The sequence below is a fragment of the Rhincodon typus genome, chromosome 19 (genome assembly GCF_021869965.1).
Source record: "Rhincodon typus isolate 14 chromosome 19, sRhiTyp1.1, whole genome shotgun sequence".
NCBI lineage: Eukaryota > Metazoa > Chordata > Chondrichthyes > Orectolobiformes > Rhincodontidae > Rhincodon > Rhincodon typus.
In genome coordinates, this window is record NC_063350.1 from 54,747,235 (window position 1) to 54,773,582 (window position 26,348).

The window sequence follows — 26,348 nt, forward strand, 5'->3', positions numbered from 1 at the left end:
TATTGGGTATTTCAGAGTGTGGGAGGGGTTGGGGTTTTGTCAGAGTAGGAGAGGGCTTGTAAGATCTGTCCCAGTGCCGGGAAAAGCTGCTGGGTGTGATTGGGAGTTACAAGCAGAGAGCAATACACCAGGAAAATGTTTCCCAGCTCAGTGACTGCCTGCCAAAAAAACCATTCTTCCAGATCACAGGCAGTGTATATATTTGATAGTATTATTGGCAACTGTCTTTGAACATGCTCCTGAGAACCTGTTTAAGGGTCCCCATGAAGATATTTGACATATATAATCACTCCATCTTGAATGATGTAATGATCCCTTGTGTTCTTTTTATGTTACACGACTGAGGTCGGTGGATTCTGTTTATTTGAAGATATCTGGGAGGGGTCATTTCTGTCTGAAACTTAGAGAATACTGAGAAGCTCGGATAAAGTGGACGTGGAGAAGGTGTTTCCACGAGTAGGAAAGACTTGGGCCTGAGGGCACAGCCTCAGAGTGAAGGGGCGACCCTTTAAAACTGAGAATGAGGAGGAACTTTTTCAGCCTGAGGGTGGTGAATCTGTGGGACTTACTGCTGCAGAGGGCTGTGGAGACCAAGTTAATGAGTGTCTTTAAGACAGAGATAGAAAGGTTCTTTATTGGTAAGGTGATCAAGAGTTAAGGGCAGAAGGTAGAAGAATGGGGTTAAGAAACATATCAGCCATGATCGAGCGAAAACCCGATGGGCTGATTTCTGCTCCTGTATGGTATGATCTTATAATTAAAGCTAATAGATAAAGTACAGAGAGATCTCGAGACACACACAAATAGGATGCAATAATGCAGAGTGACCATGGCCTCTGGTCATGTGATAATATGCTGGCCCTTCATGCATCTGTATGCTGAGTTCTTAAAACAACACCATTCTTAAAGTGATAGTCCACAATACACACAACTTGGTCATTTCCAAGCGTGAAGGACCAGAGTCACACATGGCCTGGCCAAGGAAGAGGGAAAATTTCCTTTCCTGATGGACACGACAAGCCACTTGGGATTTTCCGATAATCTATCAGTTTCACCAACACCAGCTACTTATTTCCAAATTTGAAAAACTGGATCGAAATTTCTTAATGGTCGTGGTGGGCCTGAATACATATTCTCTGGATCCTGAGTCTATCCATAACCACGAAACTTCATTACCATGGTGGGTTTTGTAGTTGGCATGCACAGGTAGCTATTAAACCATGGGCCAATTCTCTAAAGGAGGGAATGTACTAACAAACAATGATCCTGAGCTCAACTCAGGGCCCAGAAAAACAAGGAAATACAGGGGTTGGAAAGGGTTAACCAAAAACGTGCAGTTGGAATGATATCACCAACTGTGGTCACACCTTCGGATTAATCTGCAAATGAAGAAACGCAAGATGTCAGCTTTAACTTTTGAAGAGCTCCTGACAGAAAGGAAAAGGGGAATAATAACCTTTTTCTAAGATGACTGGAGGAAACACATAAGGAGCTCTCTGGTAGGTGACATGTTGTTTTCTTTGAGGTGGTCTGGATACTGATCTGAAATGAACATGTTCCAGCAGGTGAGTTGGCAGCATCTGAGTGAGAGGTTTCTGTTATCTCCCCTCCTCTTTATGTAATATTCAGTTTGAATCAAAATATGACAACATGCAACTAGTGGGGAGTGAGGGAGTGTATACTGCCTTAAGGCTTTGGCCCAAATTGCTCAGTACAATAATCACTGATTTGTGGTACTGGGACACATTGGTCTGTACTGGGATGCACTGGGGTGCTCCAGTCTATAAAATTCAGGTTTCCATCCTCGTCTCTGAGGAGGTAGGAATCATAAGATCACTACTGAATGGAAGCAGGCCATTTGGCCCATTGAGTCCACACTGACCATGCAAAGAGCATCCCACTGGATTTCGCTCAAAGGATAGAGGGAAAGAAATTATAGTTTTTATAATGAGGAGTCACATTCCAGAGAGAGACTATAAGCTGGTCTATTCTGTATCTAACCCTGTGCTATCCATAACCTGGGAGTGTTTGATGGGGACAGTGTAGAGGAAGCTTTACTCTGTATCTAACCCCATGCTGTGCCTGTGCTAGGAGTGTCTGATGGGGACAGTGTTGAGGAATTTTTGCTCTTGGTTTACTTTCAATTTAAAACAGTAAAAGGAAGTTTACCTTTCGTTCAAAAGAGTAGAGGAGCTTTACTCTGTAACTAATGCTGTACTACTTGATGGGGACTATGTAGAGGAAACTCTGCTGTAAATCTAACGATATGCTGTCCATTCTGTGGGAGTGTTGTGTTAATGATGCAGGAGGGGTTATAATCTCAATGCTGCCTGCCCCTCTTTGGCTGAATGGCCCCCAACTGCAAGCTTACAATTCCCGAGTGGATCACTCCTGATCCTGCTCACCCAGATTCCATACCTGTATTTTTCCAGCTAGAAGTTATCCTGAGTATGGAGCTAAAGAAATTCTAAATATCTTGTTCACTGCTGAGGAACAATCTGACGTGTTAGAGGAATTCTGTAGTGCTAGTTCAGTATGGCCCTAGGTATAGGGTAAAGCTTCTTCTACACTGCCATCATCAAACTGGAGTTTGAAATGAAGAAAGATTTTCTTCATTCTTGTATTGCTATAGTACCTCCCAAATCACTACGCTAATGAAGTACATTTTGAAATGCAGATGCTGTTGTATAATAGGATTTGCAGCAGCCAATTTTCACACAAGCTCTCATAAAGGGCAGCGTTAACTGAATGAAATAATATCAGAACACCATGGACGTCTCTTCTTCTACAGAATAGAGGCAAGGAATATTTTACATCAAGCTCAGAAAGTGGGCCAGGTCTACTTTTAATGTCTTATTTGAAAGTTGGCTCTTCCAACAGTGCAGCATTCCCTTGGTACTGCATCGGATTAATAGACTGGATACCATGTCCACTATCTGCTCCCATTCCTTTTGAACTAAGTAGTCACTACCCACTGTGTCCCAAGGCTGGTGAATCTAGGGAGCACCAGTCCAATTCCTTCTTGTGTAAAATTCGAACCAATGCTACTTCTCATATCAGGGCTTCCCCATTGACAGACCTACAGGAAATCATACAAACTACCCAACAATCTCCAGTCAACTGTGGCTCTCTGGTACTATACTGCTCCCTTGGTTTCATAAAGCCCTGATTACATGAAAACGTGCCTGGGCAGTGCACTGTTTCAATTCTCCATTGGGACTGGGAGAATCTGTCCAAACAATAGAGAGCTAACGGACATCTGACATCGAGGCATTCCCTGCCATTAAAGCCTTAGCTCACAAGGGCAAAGAACATCCCATTGCACAATAACATGAAGCTAAGGCAACAGGATTTGGAGATGAGTAGAGGCCATCTAGCATTGTGCCAGAAAAAAAAGAGCAGTAGAATTGTTCTCCAGTTCATTCCTAGGATGTGGGTGTCACTGGGAAGACCAATATTTACTATTTCCTAGGAGAGCTACAGTCTACATCATGTAGGTGAAGACACGGAACCAATCGAGAGAGTGCTCCAGGATCTTCAACCAATCTAGAAGGATTTGAAGGAAAACATGGGAACTGTTGGCAAAAAGAGACAGAGAGCCATCAAGTCCATCTTCAACCATCTTCTTCCTTACATAGAATGGTAGAGTCATAGAGTCATACAGCATAAAAACAGGCCTTTCGGCCCAACCTGTCTATGCCAACTAACAGACACCAAACTACTAATCCCATTTACCTGCATTTGATCCAGAGCCTGGCATTTTACGTACACATCCAGCTGTTTCATAAATGTTGCAAGAGTACCTGCTTCCACCAACATGCCAGCAGCATGTTCCATGTTTTTACAACTTTCTGGGTGAAAAACATTTTCCTGGGATCCCCTCTAAACCACTTACCCCTCACCTTAAACTTACGCCCTCTAACCTTAGACAGATCTGCAATGGGGAAAAGGTTCTCACGAGCTACCCCGTCTAAGTCCCATAATTTTGGATACCTCAATCAGATCCTACATTCAGCTCCAGGTTAAATTCAAACTTCACCGGCTGCTATAATGGGATTTAAATGTCTGTCCTCAGGACATTGGCCTGGGGTTATGGAATGCTAGCCTAGTGAAATTACCACTCCGCCAATGCCTCTCCTACATGTTCAAAATGGCAAGGGAGCAGTTGACTATTTATAGCATCCTATCAGTGAGTCTAGAACAGGAGATGAGGGATACACCAGTGTTGGACAGCTTTAGGAACCATGGTTATATACTCTAACCAATCACATCACAGTCAACACGTGTCCTGTCTCAAATTACTCCTGCGTTGTGTCCCAAAATGTTATTTTTAAGAATGGAATCTACCTCATTAGAATCTGAGTAACTAACACTAACTGCCTCAATCAGGTCCCACCCATTAGGAACTGATCCATAGATTAACAATTTGACATTTTTGTTTGAAAAAAAAGAGTCAAACTATTTTCCTGGGCTTCCCTAGGGTTGAGGCCATTCTATATTACACATGATGTTAATTTCCTGCCCTTAAGCCATCTGATGTGGATGGCCAGGCAATAGTTAAACTATAAAAGGAACAAAAACAAAGTTTCTAGATAACCTCAGAAGGGTCACTGGACCCAAAACGTTAACTCTGTTTTCTCCTTCACAGATGCTGCCAGACCTGCTGAGCTTTTCCAGCAACTTTGTTTTTGTTCCTGATTTACAGCATCCACAGTTCTTTTGGTTTTTATAAAAGGAACAACTCCAATACTTTCCAATGAGCCAGAGTCTGGAAAGTCCACTCAGGTAGATGAATAGCCTATAATCCAGACCCAGTTGATCTGCTGGGATTCCTGCTGGACGAAGGAAATCTAACAACGAGTTGCTCCAGTTACCAATTGGGTGTTGGGAGGTACACCAAGGCTAGCATATTTCTTTTACAATTATTCTTGGAAACTATTTATTGCTCAGCCCTAATTGTCCTTGAGAAGGTGGTGCTGAGTGGCTGTGGTTAGGAACTAGACCAACTTAAAAAGGACAGCCCATAACTCACTGAGAAAAGTTATGTGGCAGATTTCAGCATTTTACAGACGATATGAGGAGTGTGTATTTGTGGAATGTGTCTCTAAAGCTTATTCTCAAGTGTAGTAATAATAACAACAACAAAGAAAGACTCCACTGTCAGACTCTGTGACGAACAGGTTACGGCTTAAGTCTGCTTCCTTGGTTCCAGGTGGGGAAGGTTATTGTTAAGGTACTCTAAACTCTCTTTGCTCACAATGATCTCATTATGCTTTATGAATAAAGACAATTCTAGGAATGTTACTGACCCACATAGACCATAGATCCCAGCTTGGATTCAGAGTTTGCAGAGTTAGCTGTTACAGTCACTCAGGTGTGAGAAATAAGAGCAGGAGTAGGCAATATAACCAATCTATCATGCTGTATACTAAGAACATTGTTGATTCTTAACCTGAATTTCACTTTCCTGCCCCATCTTCACATCCCTTGATACTCTGTGGGGTTGGATTTTACGGGGGTTGTTGGGGGGAGATTTGCTGGGTTTATAAATTGGGTCCATAAAGTAGTCTTCCTCTTCCTTAACCCCTTTCCCATCAGCCTGAGCCAACTATTTTATGGGTACGGGCAGCATAATGTCAAGGTCAAGTTGCTTCTTAACAGAAGTACAGGCCATTCAGCCCTGCATCAGAAACAAGTTCGACTGTGTGCTAGATTTTGTTGTGTTTGAAATGCCAGACGGGCTCCTGTATCGCAGACAGTGGGCCAGGCTGGGAGGGTAACAGAGCAGACTAGCAGCTCGTCATATCTTACCAGCCCCAATCTTGGCCAATAACACTCCTAATGGGGAGGGAGCAGTATGATCCAGTCCAGAAGCCTATTGCTTTCAGTCTTGAACATACTTAACAGCTGGAAATCCACAGCCTTCGTGGCAAAGAATTCCACAATTCTAGGTGAAGAATTAGTCATGTCGGTCTGAAAAGAAAAACCAACTCTTGGCCTGAGATTACATTCTAGATGGTCCAACCAGGGGAAACCATTTCTCAGTGTCTATCCAGTCCAGCACTTTGGGAATGTTGCATGTTAATTTCACTCGCTATTTGTAATTATCCTCATGAAGGCTAATCAAGATTCACTGATCCTGTGCAGTATTATAGGAAAGCTGTTGCTAACCTTAGAAAGGGTTCGGAAAAGATTTACAAGGATGTTCCAAGGCTGGAGGGTTTGAGCTATAGGGAGAGGCTGAGGTTGAGGGGTGACCTTATAAAATCATGAGGGACATGGATAGGGTGAATAGTCAAGGTCTTTTCCCCAGGGTAGGGGAGTCCAAAACTAGAGGGTATAGGTTTAAGGTGAAAGGGGAAAGATTTAAAAGGGACCTAAGGGGCAACTTTTTCACACAGAGTGTGGTGCGTGTATGGAATGAGCTGCCAGAGGAGGTGGTGGAGGCTGGTACAATTACAACATTTAAAAGGCATCTGGATGGGTACATGAATAGGGCGGGTTTAAAGGAATGTCGGCCAAATGCTGGCAGATGGGGCTGGATTAATTTAGGATAGGTGGTGTTGGTATGGACGAGTTGGACTGAAGGCTCTGTTTGTATGCTGTACATCTCTATGACTCTACTGAGGGTGATTCATCCTCTAACAGAAGGTGTAAAAGATCCCATCATGTTAATTGGCATGGTGGTTCGGTGGTTAGCACTGCTGCCTCACAGCACCACGGACCTGGGTTCAATTCCACCCTTGGGTGACTGTCTGTGTGGAGTTTGCACATTCTCCCTGTGTCTGTGTGGGTTTCCTCCCACAGTCCAAAGATGTGTGGATTGGCCATACTAAATTGCCCACAGTTTTCAGGGATGTGTGGCTGAGGTGGGTTCTAAGGGGATGGGTCTGGGTGGGATGGTCCATGTAGAATTGTTGGGCCCAAGGTCCTGTTTTCACACGGTAGGGATTGAATGTAATTCAGGGGCTTGCTACTGCATTAGTTTACAACACTTCATTTTGGGTGGCACAGTGGTAGTGGTTAGCACTGCTGCCTCACAGCACCAGGGACCCAGGTTTGACTCCAGCCTCAGGCGACTGTCTGTGTGGAGTTTGCACATTCTCCCCGTGTCTGCATGGGTTTCCTCCCACAGTACAAAGATGTGCAGGTTAAGTGGATTGACCATGCTAAGTTGCCTGTAGTGTTTCAGAGAGGTGTAGATTAGGTGGGTTATAGGGGGATGGGTCTGGGTGGGATGCTCTGAGGTTCAGTGTGGACTTGTTGGGCCAAAGGGCCTGTTTCCACACTGTAGGGATTCTATGATATATTTTACAGGAATCTCCTCTCAATGCACTAGCCAATCTTTCTCTCTCGATCAAAATGACAGAAACAGCTTATTGTCATTATTGCTGTATGCAATATTTCTTCTATTTTGTTACGGAAGGGGACACTCTGATAATTAAACCAAAACACGAGCCCCAATCTGTTTTGATAGGATTAGAGGTTCCCTTCTAAATAATTAGCCCTGAAACACACAGAGAAGCTCGCCTTCCTCCTCACAATCTGTTAAAAGTTTAGCTTAAAGAAAAAACACCCTGATCCATTTAAAAATAACAAGAAACCATTTATTTATTTATTTAACGCTAACAATGAACAAATTAACAGAATTGCTAACAAACCGAACAATTCCCACCTAATACTAACTATTCCTGAACTGAACTAAATTCTACGGAAATGCTGTTCAAAGAACTACAAGTCCCACTAATATAAACCCAATTAATAAGACAACAATAAATTAAAACTCAATTTCTCCAAGATCGCACAGACTGTGTCTTCTGGAACGCTCTGCCTTCTCCGTTACTCCACAAACGCCTTTCTTCCGCTGATTCTGCTGTCAGGGATGTTTTTCTCTGTAATTGCTTCTGTGAGGACTTCTAGCTAGAAATGCCATGGTGCTGTTTTAGGATAGATGGTGCTTTCTCTAATACTTAATACTTAGACGACTGTGAGAGCCGGAGAACTAAGGATTCTTAACCTGGACGAATGGCGGTTAGTTCTGGGGTCTCTGTCCAAATACCCGTGATGACATAACAATATTTCTTATGTAGGATTGGTTTGAATGTTGTCAATGCCATCAGAGTTAAATTTGATAGGTTTTTAGTATCTAAGGGCTTGGTTTAAATTAAATGGCTAAAATTTGAAAACTGTTGATTTGGTAAAAAAAAAATGCTGCTTAGCAACCTCCAACAGCTGCTCACAGGCATACATTTTAAGAACATCTAATCACAGAAAAAAAACCTCACCTCTTAAAGGGACCATGCACTCTTCGTCCCTTATTATTTTTATAAACACATTCTAGCTTCCTGCCGTCCAATTCATGACTATTCTACACAACTTCATAACAATATTTCCATATTTTCACAATGATTGCGCTTCCAAAATTACTTCATTTCCTGGAAAAGTTATTGGGATGTCCTGAGATTGTGAGAGGTGCTATAAAAATGCAAGATTTTCTTTTCGGATTTTAATCGACATCTCGAAAATAGATTAACTGATTATTCATCTCATTGCTGGTTATGGAAATTTACAGTGTAAGCTGGTTGCCGCAGTCCCTGCATTATAACAATAACTACACTTCAAACTTCATTCGCTTCATTGATCATAAATCAATGTGGGACATCCTTGGTCAGATCTTTAAATACAGTAGGGATCCAGGGTCAGTGTGATTTAAAAATCTCAGTGCTTGAGCTAGCCTGTGCATCCCCAGGACTTCAGTCATCAATGTTTAAAGTGCTATTAGGCAGGATTAACAAGGAATGTACTCACCCTCAATTAATAGACCCTTAACTCCTTTAGGAGCTTGTTAAAAGTCTAGAGGGTGCAGTGGGTGGTAGGTGATGTGGAAATCAATGAGGTTCTCCGTTGTCAGTTTGATGAATTCTTATAGTCTGGTGTGTGTTAGTGCCCGGCAGTTCATTTGTTGATGTAGAATATATAAGCTTGTCTCCAATGGATAAGAAAAGCTCATTTCATGGGTTTTTAGGATCTTTAGTATGGCTTTTCCCGTTAACACTGCTGGCTCTCTGACTGGACAAGATGATGGCAAACACCAACATGGCTGCCTCTGCCTTTACCACTGACACTAGGCAGGCAGCTCCCACCTTCTGGAGACAGTTGCTAACACTAATTGGATGTCTCACTCCCCTCCCCTTAACTAGGATTTTAGTATTTGAATCATGCATTGTAAGACTGATACAGAGGAGGTGTGGAATTCATCTGCATTTATAAATTTCTGGCCCCAATGTGAAAATCCTAATTTTGCCTTCCTTTATTTCCCCTTTGTTCTAATTCAGTCACCAAATATTTCTTGTCCTTGACCACCACCTGAAAAGTCATGAGTTCAAAGCCCAAGTTTTACAGTTGAATTCACCAAGTTTTATATTTGAATTCAGCAAGTTTTGCATTTTAATTCACCAAGTTTTATATTTGAATTCAGTAAGTTTTACATTTTAATTCACCAAGTTTTAGATTTGAATTCAGTAAGTTTTACATTTTAATTCACCAAAATTTATATTTGAATTCAGTAAATTTTACATTTTAATTCACCATGTTTTAGATTTGGACTCAGTAAGTTTTACATTTGAATTCACCAAGTTTTACATTTGAATTCAGTCGGACTTCTTTTGTACTACAAGAAAATAATAGTAATAATGAAGCCTGTTGGCTTGTCACAAAAACCCAACATTTTTCCAAATGCCTTTCAGGAAGAAGAAAATTGATTAGGAGAACGAAATAAAAAAATAAAGAGGGCTCGCCAGTGTGCCCCCTATTCCAAGGCAGAATTGGCTTTTTAATTCATTCCTGGGATGTGAGTACCACTGGCTGGATCAGGCATTTATTGCTTATTTCCAACTGTCCTTGAGTCAGCCGTCTCAGAGGGCAGTTAGGAACCAATCACATTGCTGTGGGTCTGTAGTTACATGTAGGCCAGACCAGGTAAGCACAGCAGATTTCCTTCCCTAAAGGACATGAGTGAATCCAATAGGTTCTTATGATGACTAACAGTGACTACACAGTTGCCATTAGATTGTTTTAATTTCAGATTTCTATTGAGTTCAAATTTGACCATTGGTAATGGTGGGATTTGAACCCATGCCCCAGAATATAATCTGAGATTACATTGCCAAAGCCACCACAGGGGGAGGTGATGGCCTAGTGATATTCTCACTGGACTGTTAACTGAGAGACCCGGGTACTCTTCTGGCCTGGGTTTGAATCCTGCCACATCAGATGATAGAATTTGAATTCAACTTTCTAATGATGACCATGAATGTTGATTGTCAGGAGAAAAAGCTTCTGTTCACCAAAGTTCTTTAGGGAAGGAGACTGCTGTCCTTGCTTGGTCTGGCCTACATGTGACTCCAGACCCACAGCAATGTGGTTGACTCTTAACTGCCCTCTGGGCAATTAGGGATGGACAATAAATGCTGGTCCAGCCAGTGATGCCCTCATCCTATGAATGAATTGTTTATAAAAATTAACACTTCACCCGGAAGTCTGACCTGTCCTGATTGAATCTTCCAACAGGATTAGAATCAGGTTCACCTGATCGTCACCATCTGGATCAGATACCAAGAATGGATGAGGAAATGTCGAATTACTTGTGAGCAAACAGGACATTTGGCCCAAGAGCTCCATGCTCAACTTTATATCCCAGAGAAACATCTTTCCATCCAAAAGACCCTGACTGCCTGTGAAGCATCTCCATCAGCACAGGCAACCCCCCACTTGAATTATTTTCTTCGTCTTATGTTGCTTACAGCAAAGAATGGATCCTCTTGTGTGTAGTGCACTGAAACTGATAGTCATGGAGTCCCAGGCATGAAAACATTTAGCTGATCTTTATAGTCTTCATTCTGCATGCGAATGTTCTCTCTGTCCAATTACCAACCTTTCTCTCCATTCCCTCTGCTTTCTTCTGCTTCATGGAAGCATCAGCACTGTCCTGAATGTTTTAATGCTCTACCTCTGTTGACCTCATGTTGTAGAATGCTCCACATTATAACTTTGTAAGAATAACGCAATGGGATGGCTGTGATGAGGGTTGGTGCCCAGAATCCAGTCAGACCTAGGCTCCTTGTGCAGGTTCACAAAGGGCCTGGTTATCGTCACACTTATTATAGTTCCTTGTTCAACAGGTTTCTCTGATTCTGCTGTGTGTGTGTATGTGTGTTTTCCTTGCATTTGAGGATTAGCCATGTTTTTGCTTGTTGTTTGAAGAGATCAGTGGGGGACAAAGTTAATGCCAGCAGTCACTTCTTTTACCATTTATTTTCAATCATCGCCTGTTATAATCTTGTCAGCTGGTGCCTTGCCAATTCCTTGCTAGCTACGCCCATGGGTTTGTGTCACAACAGTACAGCTCAGTGTTGCTATGGTTTCACCACAAGTTAGCATTTAGCCTCACAAAGAAGAAATCCATTAGACAACATCTATTTTTTGCCCCAGTCTTCTGTATGAATACTTCACAAATCTGTCTTCACTCCCCAAACATGTTGGGCAAGAAGGCATCTTTGCAAACGAAGTCGGATTTTATCCTTGATGACTGCTACTTAACGTTTGGCAGGGATCGGTATTTGCACGTGTGATTAGAAGTAAACTGTATTAAAAAGAAGTGCTCTGGATGATTTCATGGGATTGCAAAGAACAAATTCCACTTGCAGTCCCTCTGCAGTTAGTGACTGCAACAGAAATGCTCGCACAAAGTTTCCCAAATCTTTTCTCATTGTCTTAAATGCTTTCAAGAAAGAGTAAAATAAGGCTAAGTTGCTACGGGGACAAAGTGGGAACAGGGGACTGAATTCGATGATCAGCCATGGTCATATTGAATGGCAGAGCAGGCTCAAAGGGCCGAATGGCCTATTCCTAGAATAGAATATCAATTTATTGTCACTTGCATTTTTATAAAAAAATACAGTGAAAAGTTTTACAAGTCACCATATCTAAGCTAATGACAGAAGTCATAAATAATAAGAAAAAATGTGAAAGTTCATCACAGTTCAATTAACGGCTCCTGGTTGTAGGATATACTGTGAAACCAGGCCAAAACCACCTCGCAAGGCCTGGCTGAGACTTCCATGCTGGGATGAGACTTTCATACTGGATCAAGACCACCACACCAGGCCTGAGACCATCATTCCAGGTGAAGACTACACCCCCTGGACAAGACCGCCACACTGGGAGACTGCCCCGCCAGGCTCCAGGCCTATATCTATTTTCTATCCTATTTTGGTGCTCGATTGTTGCTGAGATCCCAGACTCATGGGGCGAGGGGGCGGGGGTTGTGGTGAGGGGATGACAGACCTGTGACATTGGGGGAAGAAAGTTGCTTAGTCCACAAAGTGTTTAAGTAAAAAGCACCAACTTTTAAGTTATTTATGACAGGATTCAGGCCAAAAAGATCAGGCGGCTTGGCAGCACACAGTACCTAACAAAAAGGGGCCTTGCAGCTGTCTGCACTTGGTCTGGGTCCCCAGAATGTCGGCTTGTAACCTACAGTCTGGGAAGGCCAATCCAAGGACATTGTTTGAAACTGATCATCATCTTCAATGAAGTTCCAAACTGACTTCAGGTGAATATGGCTCAAGTAGATCCCACAATCACTAATAAAGCAGCGAAGGCCCAAACGCTGAGAATTGCAGTTCAGTTGCTGTCTTTACATTGACTCTCACACTCCATTTCCAGTGCTCCTGATCCGCTCTCTACTCCACATCCAACCCTCCCTCCGCTCCATCGACACCCCGATAGTTTAGTTCACAGACAAAGTGGAAGCTGGGTCACAAGGCACAGCTAAACACTGTAGGGAATGTATCACTGACGTGTGCTCGCTCACTGTGAAAACTCAGTTGAAAGAAAGGTTTGTATTTACCCCATACTTTCACAACCTCTGAACCTCACAATACAACAGGTGAAGCGTGACCAATGTTAGGCAAGTGTGGGTCACTCATTGGATCTCAGCACAGCAAGATCCCACAAATTCCAATGTGACAATTACGTTGCACACAAGCAGGTCATTCTGTTGATAGTCCATTTGTGCTCGTTCCTATTCTTCACTTAACCATGTAGGCTGATATTCTTCTACTTTCTTTCTCTGGGGGTTGGTTTAGCTCAGTTGGCTAAGCAATTGCTTTGCAAAGCAATATGATGCTAACAGCATATGTTCAATTCCTGTTACTGGCTGAGGTTACTCTCCTTCTCAACCTCTCCCCTTACAAGAGGTATGGTGACCTTCAGATTAAATCATCACCAGTCATCTCTCTCTAATGAGAGAGCAACCCTATGGACTGTGGTGACTTAACTTGTATTCCTTTCTCCATCATGTGTTTATCCTGCTTCTCTTTAAATGCAGCTATGCTATTCACCTTGGCCATTCCATATGGTAGGGTAGGCTTAAGGTCAGCATACTTTCACATGCTAACTACTTTGGATAAAGGAATTCTTCTGGAATCTCCTGTGGAATTTCTTAGTAACTAAGTATACCTCAGCCATTCTTGTAGCATCTTTCAAATTCTCTTTTGAACTTTCTCCAGTGTCTGTAAATCCTTTAGTTTATAATATGGAGACCGAACTGTGCCGAGTACTTCGAGTGTGATCTGACCAATGGGTCTAATTCTTCTCAAAATTTATTATCTTACAATCATCTGTATTGGAGATTATTTGACAGTTATCCACCCATTCTCTATGTTTAATAATACCTTCCTGTATTTAGTCAGTGTTTTACGGTATAAACTATATCAATACCAAAAATTAGATGCTGTCTACAAATTTTGAAATTGTATTTCTCATTTCCAAATGGTTCATGTAAACAGCAAAAAGTAGGCCCCTTTCCAATCCTTATGGAACACCACTTCCAACCTCTTGTAAATCATTAGTGACTATCTTGTTTTTTGGAGCCAAGTTGGTATCCATTCTGATTGTGCCAAACTCCACATATTCTACCCTTAAACATGTTGGTACGTTATCAACAAGCATTTTGAAAATCCAAATACATTTCATTCACTATGTCATGCTTATCTACTCTGATGATCAGATAATCTGTGTTAGTGGCAACAGATAAATATCAGTCAACACATTGGGAAATTCCCTTACTCTATTCTGAACTGGTGTGATAGGAGCTATGATAGCCACCTACGTGGGCAGGTGGGACATCGATTGTAACATGCTCCTCCAAGACTACCGCACGAGTATTGTGTGCCATTCCGGTCGCCCCATTATAGGAAGGATATTATTAAGCCGAAGAGGTTACAGAAAAGATTTACCAGGGTATTGCCGGGAATGGAGGGTTTGGGGCTGGATAGGCCGGGACCTTTTTTCACTGGTGCGTAGGAGGTTGAGGGGTAACCTTATAGAAGTTTATAAAATCATGAGGGGTATAGATATAATGAAAAGCAGGTGTCTTTTCCCTAGGGTGGGGGATTTCAAGACTCAGAGACATATTGTTAAGACGAGAGCAGAAAGATTTTAAAAAGACATGAGGGGCAACTTTTTTTTTAGAGAGTGGCTTGTGTGTGGAATGAAATTCCAGAGGAAGTGGTGGATGTGGGTACAGTTACAACACTTAAAAGACATTTGGATAAGTACATGAATAAGAAATGTTTGGAATGATAGGGGCCAGGAGCAGGTAAGTGGGACTAGTTTAGTTTGGGATTATGGTCAGCATGGACTGGTTGCAATGTAGGGTCTGTTTCCGTGCTGTCTGGCTCTATTTAGTGCTAAACTGGAAGTGAATAATGGCACTGTATAGAAACATGGAAACTTACAGCATGGAAGGATTTGGGCTTGTGTGTCTGTTCAGAATTTTTGGATATCTTTCAGTCAATACTTTGAAAAGCTTGACACAAGCAAACTGTTAAAGTGGTTGCTGTAAATCGTGTGACCTTTCACATTTGAGCTCCAGGCAGCAACAAGTCTCTCGCAGGTATCTAATTCAACACGGATACTCACACCCTCTCACACGTCTTTCTGTTTAAGGATGGATCACCTGACTGTCTCTCTCCAGATTTCATACTGAACATAGTGGAGGTAGGGGGATCAAAAGTTAGTTTGTGGTAAACGGAAGTGAATGGCTTCTATCAGCTCTCCATTTGGATCCTGGTGGTTTTTCCCAAACAAACTAGATGAGGTGAACCTGAGTGTGTTAAACCACAACACGCGCTGTGGCTTTGAACTGGTGAAAAGTCACATGGTGACTCAGCCATGTTTTCTGACTGTATATAAAAATCAGCTAAAGGCTAAATTGCAGCGTTTCCATCAATGCCATTAAACTAGGTGCGATTTGATGAGCAACCAATGTAATTAAAGGGAATATCTTGTAAACAGGGAGCAGGTCTCCCTCTGAACCTGTTCCAACTGCAGGTTCACCTGAGAAACTAAACTTCCTAGTCATTCAACTTCACATAGCTGGTTGAGAATCTTTCGCTTGGTAGACTTAAACTTTAAAACTAGAACCATCCAAGGAACTACAGATCTGCCTCAGAGAAAACAAGGGAACTTCAATCAGAACCCGAGATAATTATAAACTAGAACCTTCAGCTGCATTTATGGGTCTGAGATTTTGTGTGAGATGTTCGGTGAGGATACCTGCTATTGTGTTGTGTGGTACAAGCACTGTGCAAAATGGACTTCAAATAGATCTAGCAACTCAACACTGGGCATTCATGAGATACTATCAGCCATCAGCAGCAGAGACAATGTTGTGAAATAATGGTTGACATCATCCAGGACAAAGCAGCCCACTTGATTGGCACCACATCCACAAACAGACGCTCCCTCCACCTACAAGATGCACTGCAGGAACTCACCAAGGCTCCTTAGAAGCAGCTTCCGACTCACTATCTCTACCATGTAGAAGGACAAGGGCAGTAGATACATGAGAGCAGCATCCCTTGCAAGTTCCCTTCCAAGACACTCACTATCCTGACTTGGAAATATATCACTGTTCCTTCACTGTTACTGGGTCAAAGTCCTGGAATTCCCTCCCTAAGGGCATTGTGGGCCTACCAACAGCACATGGACTGCAGCGGTTCAGAAAGGCATCTCACCACCACCTTCTCAAGGGCAACTAGGGATGGGCAACAAGTCCTTGGTAGTATAGTGGTTAGTATCACCACCTGTCACGTGGGGGATCTGGATTCAATTCCCCACTGGGGAAGACTCACTTACAATTACATTTAAAGGGCATCTGGATGGGTACATGAATAGGAACGGTTTAGAGGGATATGGGCCAAATGCTGGCAAATGGGACTAGATTAATTTAGGATATCTGGTCAGCATGGACAAGTTGGACCGAAGGGTCTGTTTCTGTGCTGTACTGCTCTATGACTCTAATAAATGCTGGCTCAGCCAGCGATGCACACATCCCACAAATGCATGAAAAATGAAGATGCCCTCAGTGATCAGGGTCAACTGAAAGTAGTCGGGTGGCACCTGGTAGTGTATTGAGGGAATTACATAGCCTGGAGGGAAGGGTTAAGGCTAGTCATGGTCACCCTAGCCTCAATATCAGGATAGTGCAGAGTCTACAAGGGCATGGGAATCCCAAGTGTCATTGTCTCTGTGGGTAAAAGGACAGATCAGGTGCAATGTAAAGGGCCTCGACTTAAATTGGGAGAGAGGGAAGGATCCCTGGTGCCATTGGGTTGGGGAGGAAGGGGTTGGTAACAGGGAAAGATACATAAAAATGAGGAGGGGAGGTGCACAAATTGTGGGTCACAAGTGAAACCTGAAAGTCAGCCATGTTGAATGTAAGGACGAATCCTCATCGTATTGATCTGAAAATCAACACTGCACAACAAAGTCTGAATCTGGTACAAACCATTCGCAAAGTGGGAACAGTAAGTCCAGTTGTTTTTCAAACGGGCAGGATATAGCGATGGAATATGGGCCTTTCAAATGGACCACTGCACTCAACATTATCCAAGTCTATACCCTATGCTGGCTATCTGCTTTCAATTCTCTGTTAACCTGGGATTTCCGTGTTGCAGTGCTAGTGACCTTATGTCTGGCCAGGAGGTCAATCTATCACAAGTCATGTATTTCTTTACCTAGCTAACTTGTGATCCATACTAAACTGCTGCTTCTCAAGAAAAATGCTATGAACCATCAACTGTGTATTTGATGTAAATGTGATCACGAAAACCCTGAAATCAATACCATGGCCCCGAACATTAGCCCAGGGTCTGAATTATTAGTCCATTACTACCTGTCCCTTCCAGGAACTATGGACTTTCAGAAAATAGAATCATGGGATTCTTACAGTGTGGAAGCAGGCCATTCGACCCTTTGGTAACCACACCGACCCTCTGAAGATCATCCTACCCAGACTCACCCCTTATCCTATCCCTGCATTTCCCACCCTGGACATTGTGGGCAATTTAGCCTGGCCAATCCCACCTTTTCTGCACATCTTTGGACTGTAGGAAGAAACCAGAGCACCCGGAGGAAACCCACGCAGACACAGGGAGAGAGGGAAAATTCCACACAGACAGTCGCCCGAAGCTGGAATTGAACCCAGGTCCCTGGTGCTGTGAGGCAGCAATGCTAACCCAATAATCACCAATGCATCAACTATCTCTATAGCCACCTCCTTCAACACTTTGGGATGTAGACCATCAGGTCTTGGGGATTTATCAATTTTCCGCCCCATTAATTGTCTATTGTACAATATGCTTAAGAACACTAATTTCCATAAACTCCTCATTCTCCCTGGCCACACGGATCTTCAGTTTTCTGAGAGATTTCTGGCATTTCCTCTGGGTAAACAGGCGCAAAGTAATCATTTATCTTCTCTGTTATTGCTCTGTTGCCTGTTATAAATTATCCTGACAGCATCTGTAATGGACCCAAGTTTGCTTAGACAAACATTTCCTTTTCATGTACATACCATAAGTCTGTTTTTTATATTATTTCCTAGATTTCATTCAAATTCTATTCTCCCTCTCCTTATAAATTCTTTGTTGTCTTCATTAAACATCCTAATCCTCAGAATTGCTGCTTTTAATCTTGCACAATCCTGAACTTCCTTTGTCAGCCATGGCAACTGATCATTTTAGAGTTTTTGCACCTTAAAGGAACTTATGGTTGTTGCAAGTTACAAAAGAACAAAAGGGAAGTACGGCACAGGAACAGGCCCTTCAGCCCTCCAGGCCTGTGCCAATCATCATGCCCTGACTAAACTAAAAAACAAACCTTCTGCCCTTATTCGGTCCGTATCCCTCTATTCCCTCCCTATTCATGTAACCATCCAAATGCCTCTTAAATGTCGCCAACATGCCTGTTTCCACTAGCTCTTCTGGCAGTGTATTCCAGGCTCCTACCACTCTGCATGAAAAACTTTCCTTGCACATCTCCCTTAAACTTTTCCCCTTCTCACCTTGAACCTGTGCCCTCTTGTAATTGAAACTTCAACCCTGGGAAAAAGTCTCTGACTATCCACCCTATCTACACCTCCCATAATTTTGTAGACGTCTATCAGGTCTCCTCTCAGCCGCTGTCTTTCCAATAAAAACAATCCTATCTTTTTAACCTTTCCTTATAGCCAATACACTCGAGAACGGGCAACATTCTGCACTCTCTCCAAAGCTTCCACATCCTTCTGGTAATGTGGTGACCAAAACTGCACACAATACTCCAAAAGCGGCCTAACAAGGGTTTTATAAAGCTGCAATATTGTTTGCCAACTCTCGTACTCCGTACCCTGGCCGATGAAGGCAAGCACGCCATATGCCTTCTTAATCACTTTGGCCACCTGTGTAATCACTTTTAGGGAACTGTGGACCTGCACGCCCAGACCTGTCTGTACATTAATGTTCCTAAGGGCTCTGCCATTAACAGTACAATTCACACCTAAATTTGAACTTCCAAAATGCATCACCTTGCATTTGTCTGGCTTAAACCCTATCTGCCATTTCTGAGCCCAAGTTGCTAATCTATCTATATCCTGTTGTATCCTTTCACAATCGTTGACACTATCAGCAAATCCACCAATCTTCGTGTCATCTGCGAACTTACTAATCAGACTACCCACATTTTCCTCCAAATCAAATTATGTATACTACAAACAACAGAAGACCTAAGACTGATCCCTGTGGAACTAGTTACCGGTCTCCATTCTGAAAAACACCAGTCCAATGCTACACTCTGTCTTCTATGACCAAGTCAGTTTTGTATCCATCTAGCCAGCCCACCCGAATCCCATTTGATTTTAGTTTTTGTACCAATCTGCCATTTGGGATGTTATCAAATGCCTTACTAAAGTCCATATAAACTATATCTGCAGTGCTTACCTCATCAATTATCTCTGTCACCTCTTCAAAATCCTCCATCAGGTTGGTGAGACATGACCTTCCCCATACAAAACCATGTTGCCTGTCGCTAACTAGTCCATTTTCTTCCAAATGTGCATATATCCTATCCCTCAGTATCTTCTCCAAGAGCTTCCCCACCACAGATGTCAGACTCACCATCCTATAATTTCCTGGATTATCCCTGCTTCCTTTCTTAAACAAGGGAACAACATTGGCTAATCTCCAGTCCTCTGGAACCTTGCCTGTAGTCAAAGAGGATTTGAAGATAGCTGCTAATGCCCCAGCTATTTCTTCCCTTGCCTCTTGCAGTAACCTGGGATAGACCCCGTCTGGCCCTGGGGACTTGTCTACCTTAATGCAATTTAGGATACCCAAAACTTCCTCCTTTAATATACTGATATGCTCTAGAGTATTTACACACTCACCTCTGACTTCAACATCAGTCATGTCCTTCTCCTCAGTGAATACCAATACAAAGTACTTATTAAGGATCTCTTCCACCTCCTGTGGCTCCACATATAACTTACCTCCTTTGTCCTTGAGGGGGGGCCTATTCTTTCCCTTGCTACCCTCTTTCTTCTAATATATACAAAAAAAGCCTTGGGATTCTCATTGACCCTGTTTGCTAAAGACATTTCATGGCCACTTTTGGCATTCCTAATTCTGCGTTTAAATTCCTTCCTACTTTCTCTATACTCCTCAAGGGCTTCGTTAGTTTGTAGCTGCCTAGACCTATCGTATGATTCCTTTATCTTTTTGACTAAGTTTACAATTCCCCTTGTTATCCATGGTTCCTGGATCCTGCCATTCCTACCCTTCAGTTTTACAGGGATATGCATGTCCTGCACTTTAATCAACTGGTCTTTAAAAGCCTCCCACATGCCAGATGTAGATTTGTCCTCAAATAACTGCTCCCAATCCACATTCCCCCATTCTTGTCTAATTTGGATGTAATTGACCCTTGCCCAATTAAACACTCTCGCCCAAGCGTCACTCTTGTCCTTGTCAGCGACTACTCGAAGTCTTACAGAGTTATGGTCACTAAGCCCAAAATGCTCTCCTACTGAAACGTTGATCACCTGTCCTGGCTCATTCCCTTATACCAAGTCTGGTATGGCCTCCTCTCTGGTTGGGTTGTCAACACACTGTCTCAAAAAGCCCTCCTGGACACATCTAACAAATTGCTCTCCATCTGAGCCCCTGGGTCTAAGGGAGTCCCAGTCAATAAGAGAAAAGTTGAAATCACCCACCACAACTACCCTGCTTTTTTCCACCTTTCCAGCATCTGACTACAAATCTACTCCTCTGTCTCACGTCTGCTTTTGGGAGGTCTATAGAAAACTCCCAGCATTGTGATTTCACCCTTCCTATTCCTGAGCTCCACCCATAATGCCTCACTGCAAAATTCCTCCAATATCTCCTCCCTCAACACGGCTGCGATGTGATCCTTAATCAGCAGTGCAACTCCCCCACCCCTTTTGTTTCCCTCTCTGTCCCGTCTAAAACAGCGATATCCTGGAAAGTTAAGCTGCCAGTCCTGTCCCTCCTTTAACCATGTCTCTGTAATGGCAGTAACATCACTATTCCATGTAGTAATCCATGCTCTTAGTTCATCTGACTTACCTGTTATACTTCTTGCATTGAAGTGAATGCACTCCAGACCGCCAGTCCCTCTGAGCCCCGTGACATACAAGTTCTTTAAAGACTGTCCATTGCCAATGTGTATCCATATCCTTCCAATATATTTTCCCAATCCAGCTCAACCAATCAGTACCTCGTGCTTTCATAACGTCCCTTGCTTTCCAACAAAATGTAAAATTCTATCATGTTTTGGTCACTCATCCCCAAAAGTTCTTTAACACCAAGATTATTAAGGTCTTAGCGAAAACGTTGTGGATGTGGTTGTCTGTTAGCTCGCAGAGCCGGTTTCTGTGGTGTGCAGACATTTCGTTACCATTCTAGGTGACATCATCAGTGCAACCTCTAATCGAAGTGTTGGTGTTCTGCTCCATTCCGAATTTATATGATCCTCTGGTGTGGTGGGTCTAGTCGCTTCCGGTTCTGTTTTTTAGCAGCAGTCTGTATACATGACTTTACTGAGACACGCGCACAATAGACATGTGAGGGAATTTCTGTGAGGCTTGGTTCTCAACAGGGGACTCCATTAACAAACATATAGAAACACATTCATGTACAGACCGCTTACAGACTCATCTAACAATGATCCACTTAGCTCAATTGACCCAGCTTCTACTGAATAATTCCTGCAGTGTGGGTTTCATTAGCTGGAATTGGGACCTGCCTCTTTATCCTCCCTCTGAGAGTGGAGATCAAAGGCAAACCAACACTGACAAAAGTATTGCCAAGAAAACCGTTCAGGAGACAATGAGTCAGAGACCTGCGTTCAGGCACAGTACACATAAATGTCAACATTATAGGTGACAGGTTTAGATAGAGGATCTGGATCGGCGCAGGCTTGGAGGGCCAAAGGCCCTGTTCCTGTGCTGTAATTTTCTTTGTTCTTTGTTCTTTTTATTACCATTCCAAACTGGTTCGAATCCCGCCACAGCCGATAGTGGAATTTGAATTCGGAAAAAGAAATCTGGAATTAGGAGTCTAATGATGATCACGAATCCATTGTTGATTGTCAGAAAAATCCATTCAGTTCACGAATGTCCTTTAGGGATTGAAACTGCCATCCTTGTCTATTCTGGTCTACATGTGACTCCAGACCAACAGCAATGTGGTTGACTGTTAACTGGGCAAGATAGGCAATAAGTGCTGGCCTAGCCACTAACACCCTCATCCATGAATGAATTTTAAAAAAATCACTAACTTTTCCCTACGTTTTGTTTAAGATTAACAATCGACTTTTATAATTATACCGTAAACCTTTAAACATTGCTTTCTTTTCTCATAAGCACTATTCCGAGCTTCACAGCAGTACGGTAGGGCCATGTGTTCCCATCTTATAGATTTAGTATCCACTGCGCCAGCGATGAGTTGACACATGGGGCTGATGGTGTTATATGTCTCGCTCCTGGTGCTGTAGTAGGTTTCCTTGATGTTGCTGATGTTGTGACATTTGGAGGATGATACTGTTGACATTTCACTGGTTATTAATGGTTCTGCTTTTCCAGCTCAGCTCAGGTTTAGCATGGGCTTTGTTCCCTTGCATTTCACTCTTAGTGATGTATGGTCTTGGGGCCTCTTCTAAGTTTCACTGGGTTTGAGATTTTCATGACTGGATTCAGTACATATATAATTCACCCTTTCAACAGCTCAAGCAGGGTTTTAATATGTTCATTAAAATGTTGACCTCCTCCTTCCTGTGCACCAGTTAATTGTTGCTCTAGCTCCTCCGGTCATTTGATGGATTTATTTTGCTTGATAAAGTTGTCTTGTATTTTCTGCTATTGAGGAGCTCTACAGCTGATCTCAGGTCACCCTTGAAAGAGGTGGATCAGAGTGACGATAGGCCAGGTTTGGGCTTTCCACTTTCTTTCAGCGTTCGATAAGTGTTCTCTTGACCATCTGAAATGTATCTTTCTATAAGTCAGTTTCCCTAATGGGTCAAGTGGTGATTATGTTAAATCCATGCTCTCCTACAAATTTCTTAAATTCTCTGCAGATGAATCATGTTTCCTTGACGCATGTCATTCTTTCAGGAATTGGGGTTGGTAAGCTCAGATGGCTGGTTTGCGATGCAGAGTGATGCCAACAGAATAGATTCCATTTCCACATTGGCTGAGCTACAACCTTCTCTCCCCTCATCAATGGCATGGTGATGCTCAGATTAAACCACCACCCTTCATCTCCCTCTAATGAGAGAGCGGCCTATGGCCTGGTAAGGCTATGGTAACTGTATTTTTCAGGAATCCCTTGCTCAGTGATCAGAACTCTTACAGCCAAGGTGTTTACAGTACCTCTCAGATCTTTCATCTTTCCAGTGAAGTTGAACTTTGAAACAAAAACAGAAGGTGCTGGCAAAGATCAGCAGGTCTGGCAGCATCTGTGGAGAGAAATCAGAGTTAACGTTTTGGGTTGAGTGACTTTCTTCAGAACAAGGTGAACCTTGGATCTGCGACAATGAAATCCTACTTCTGATTGTGTGTGAATGAATCAGCTCCTACATAAGCCTGGGCAGCATGTCACCCACTAGCATCTCCTTCATTTGTCAGCATTCTGTCACTTTCATTATAAATTTGCCTACATTGAGCTGAATCATATCTTTCCTGGTCGTCTCCGTGTCATTGTACAGGGGGTGAATTTCAACGATCAATTTCACCCACACCATAGACCTGGATATGATCAGCTGTGCTAACTATCCTTTCATCCTCTCTACTGGAACACATCCTGGTTCACTTTAGAGGCCAAAAGGTAAATGCAGGAATTTGTACTAGCCAAGGAATGGGCAGAATGTTGTTAAGAGTGAAGATTTCTCATCATGTCCTTAATCTATTTCTGGCATCAAACTTGCTGAAAGCTTCTACCCCTGTCAGTGCTGTGGTGACTCCTTCAGTGCTGTAATAGAGTAGTAAATCTTCTTGGTGTGATTAAAATCTTTACGACCCAGACAAATTATTAATCGTTCGATTACTTCCTCTCTCCCGTGATGGAATTTAGCCAATATACAGAGTAGAGACTCTGACTCTGACAGTCACTTTCTTTTCTTCTATCTCTTGAAGCTCTCTTTCAAAGTTCCCTTTCATTAGAACATAGAGCCATAGAGATGATGCAGCACAGAAGGGGGCCATTTGGCCCATTTTGTCCATGCTGACCCAAAGAACCTGATGCCCTTTCTAATCCCATCGTCCTGCATACGGCCTATCACCCTGCGGTTTACAGCATTTAAGGTGAAGAGCCACATAGTTTTGAAAGAGTGTAGGGTCTCTGCCTCTTCTCCCAACTCAGACAGCAATTTCCAGACACCCACCACCCTCTGTGTAAAAAAAGTTTTTCCTTACGTCCCCTCTAACCTTTCTGCCAATTCGCTTGAATCTGTGACACTGGTTTTGAACTCTCTGCCAAGAGAAACAGGTTCCTCCCGTCTACTCTACCTCTGCCCCTCACAATTTTGTATACCTTAATCATGTCACACCTCAGCCTTCTCTGTTCTAAGGAAAACAATCCCAAACTCTCCAATCTCTCCTCGTAGCTACAATTCTCCAGCCCTGCCAACTTTCTAGTCAATCTTCTCTGCACTCTCTCCAGAGTAATTACATCCTTCCTGTTATGTGGTGACCAGAACTACACACAATACACCAGCTGTGGCCTGGTCAGTTCTATTGGTATTTTATACGGGGATGAATCATTAGCTTCATCAATGGTGATGTGACACTCAAAAATCCTCAAAACTATCTCAACAGATATATTCAGTCCTGATATTTCACACTTCTGTTCAGAGAACACTTTTCCATGGATGTACAATCATTGACCTTCTGTGTAATTTCCATCATCTCGGGATTTACCACAATTAGCAGCAGCTTTTTACAACTATTCAACCCTGGGGAGGGCAGAACCATCTGTTTCAGTGACAGAGATCATACAACTAGCTTAGTTTTTCCTGTGTGTGCCCCTCCGATTCAGCTCCTAGCTATCAAATCTCAGTTCCTCTATTTGTGGGGAACATGATGTCTTTTGATTTCAGGACATATTTTCTTGCACAGCAATGTTCTCCCAACCTTCCAGGAGAAATTTTCTGGTCTGAGTGGGTTTTTTCATGCACAGGTTCGAACAAGACTCCTTTCCTGCACAGAACCTCCAACCAACACTATACACCAGATACATTGACAACATTTTCTTCCTTTGGACTCATGGTGAGGAATCACTGAAACAACTACATAGTGATATCAACAAGTTTCATCCCAACATCAGACTTACCATGGACTACTCTGTACAATCAGTCTCATTCTTGGACACACGTATCTCCTTCAAGGACTGACACCTCAGTACCTCACTCTCCTGCAAGCTCACACATAACCTCACGATGCTGCATTTCTCTAGCTTCCACCCTAAACATATTAAAACAGCCACCCCCTACGTCAAGCCCTACACATACACAGGATCTGTTCGGATGAGGAGGAATGTGATGGACACCTGAAAGTGTTGAAGGATGCCCTCATAGGAGCGGGATATGATGCTCAATCACCAGTTCCAACATGCCACAGTGAAAAGCCGCAACGACTTCCTCAGAAGACAGACACGGGATACGTCCGATAGAGTCCCTTCCAGTACTTCCCGGGAGCGGAGAAACTACGCCATGCTCCTCGCAGTCTTCAACATGTTAACGATAACGATGAGCACCTCGCCAAGATCTTCCCCATGCCTCTACTTCTTGCCTTCAAACAACTGCCAAACCTTAAACATACCAATGTTCACAGTAAACTGCCCAGCCTTCAGGATGACATCAACCACAACACTATACAACCCTGTCATGGCAACTTGTGCAAGACATGTCAGATCTTCGACATGGACACTACCCTCACACGTGGGAACACCACCCACCACATGCACGGCAGATACTCGTGTGACTCTGCCAGCGTTGTCTGTCTCATACACTGCAGGCAACGATGCCCCGAGGCATGGTATATTGGTGACACCATGCAGACGATGACACCATGACAACGGATGAATGGACACCTCGCAGCAATCACCAAAACAGGGATGTTTCCTCCCAGTGAGGGAACACTTCAGCGGTCAAGGACATTCGGCCTCAGATCTTCAGGTAAACATCATCCAAGGCGGACTGTGGGATACACAACAACACAGAGTCGCCGAGCAAACGCTGATAGCTAAGTTCGGTTCCCATGAGGATGGCCTCAACCGGGATCTTGGGTTCATGTCGCACACAGGTAACCCCACCACACCACACTATACACTCTCACACACACACACACACACAACACACTCTCATACAGATCCTCTCTCATACACACACTATCTCTGAAGCACTCACACACACACACACACACACGCGCACACACACACACACACACACAC

General features: G+C 43.1%; 1 long non-coding RNA gene across 1 annotated transcript in view; it reads left to right on the plus strand.

Annotated features, from left to right (window-relative positions):
- The first annotated feature begins 1,385 nt into the window (after positions 1 to 1,385).
- LOC125485455 overlaps positions 1,386 to 26,348 on the plus strand; it is a 41,995-nt gene continuing 17,032 nt past the window's right edge. The window contains exon 1 of the long non-coding RNA XR_007264178.1: positions 1,386 to 1,499. This is a non-coding gene — a long non-coding RNA (uncharacterized LOC125485455). The remainder of the gene's footprint in view (positions 1,500 to 26,348) is intronic.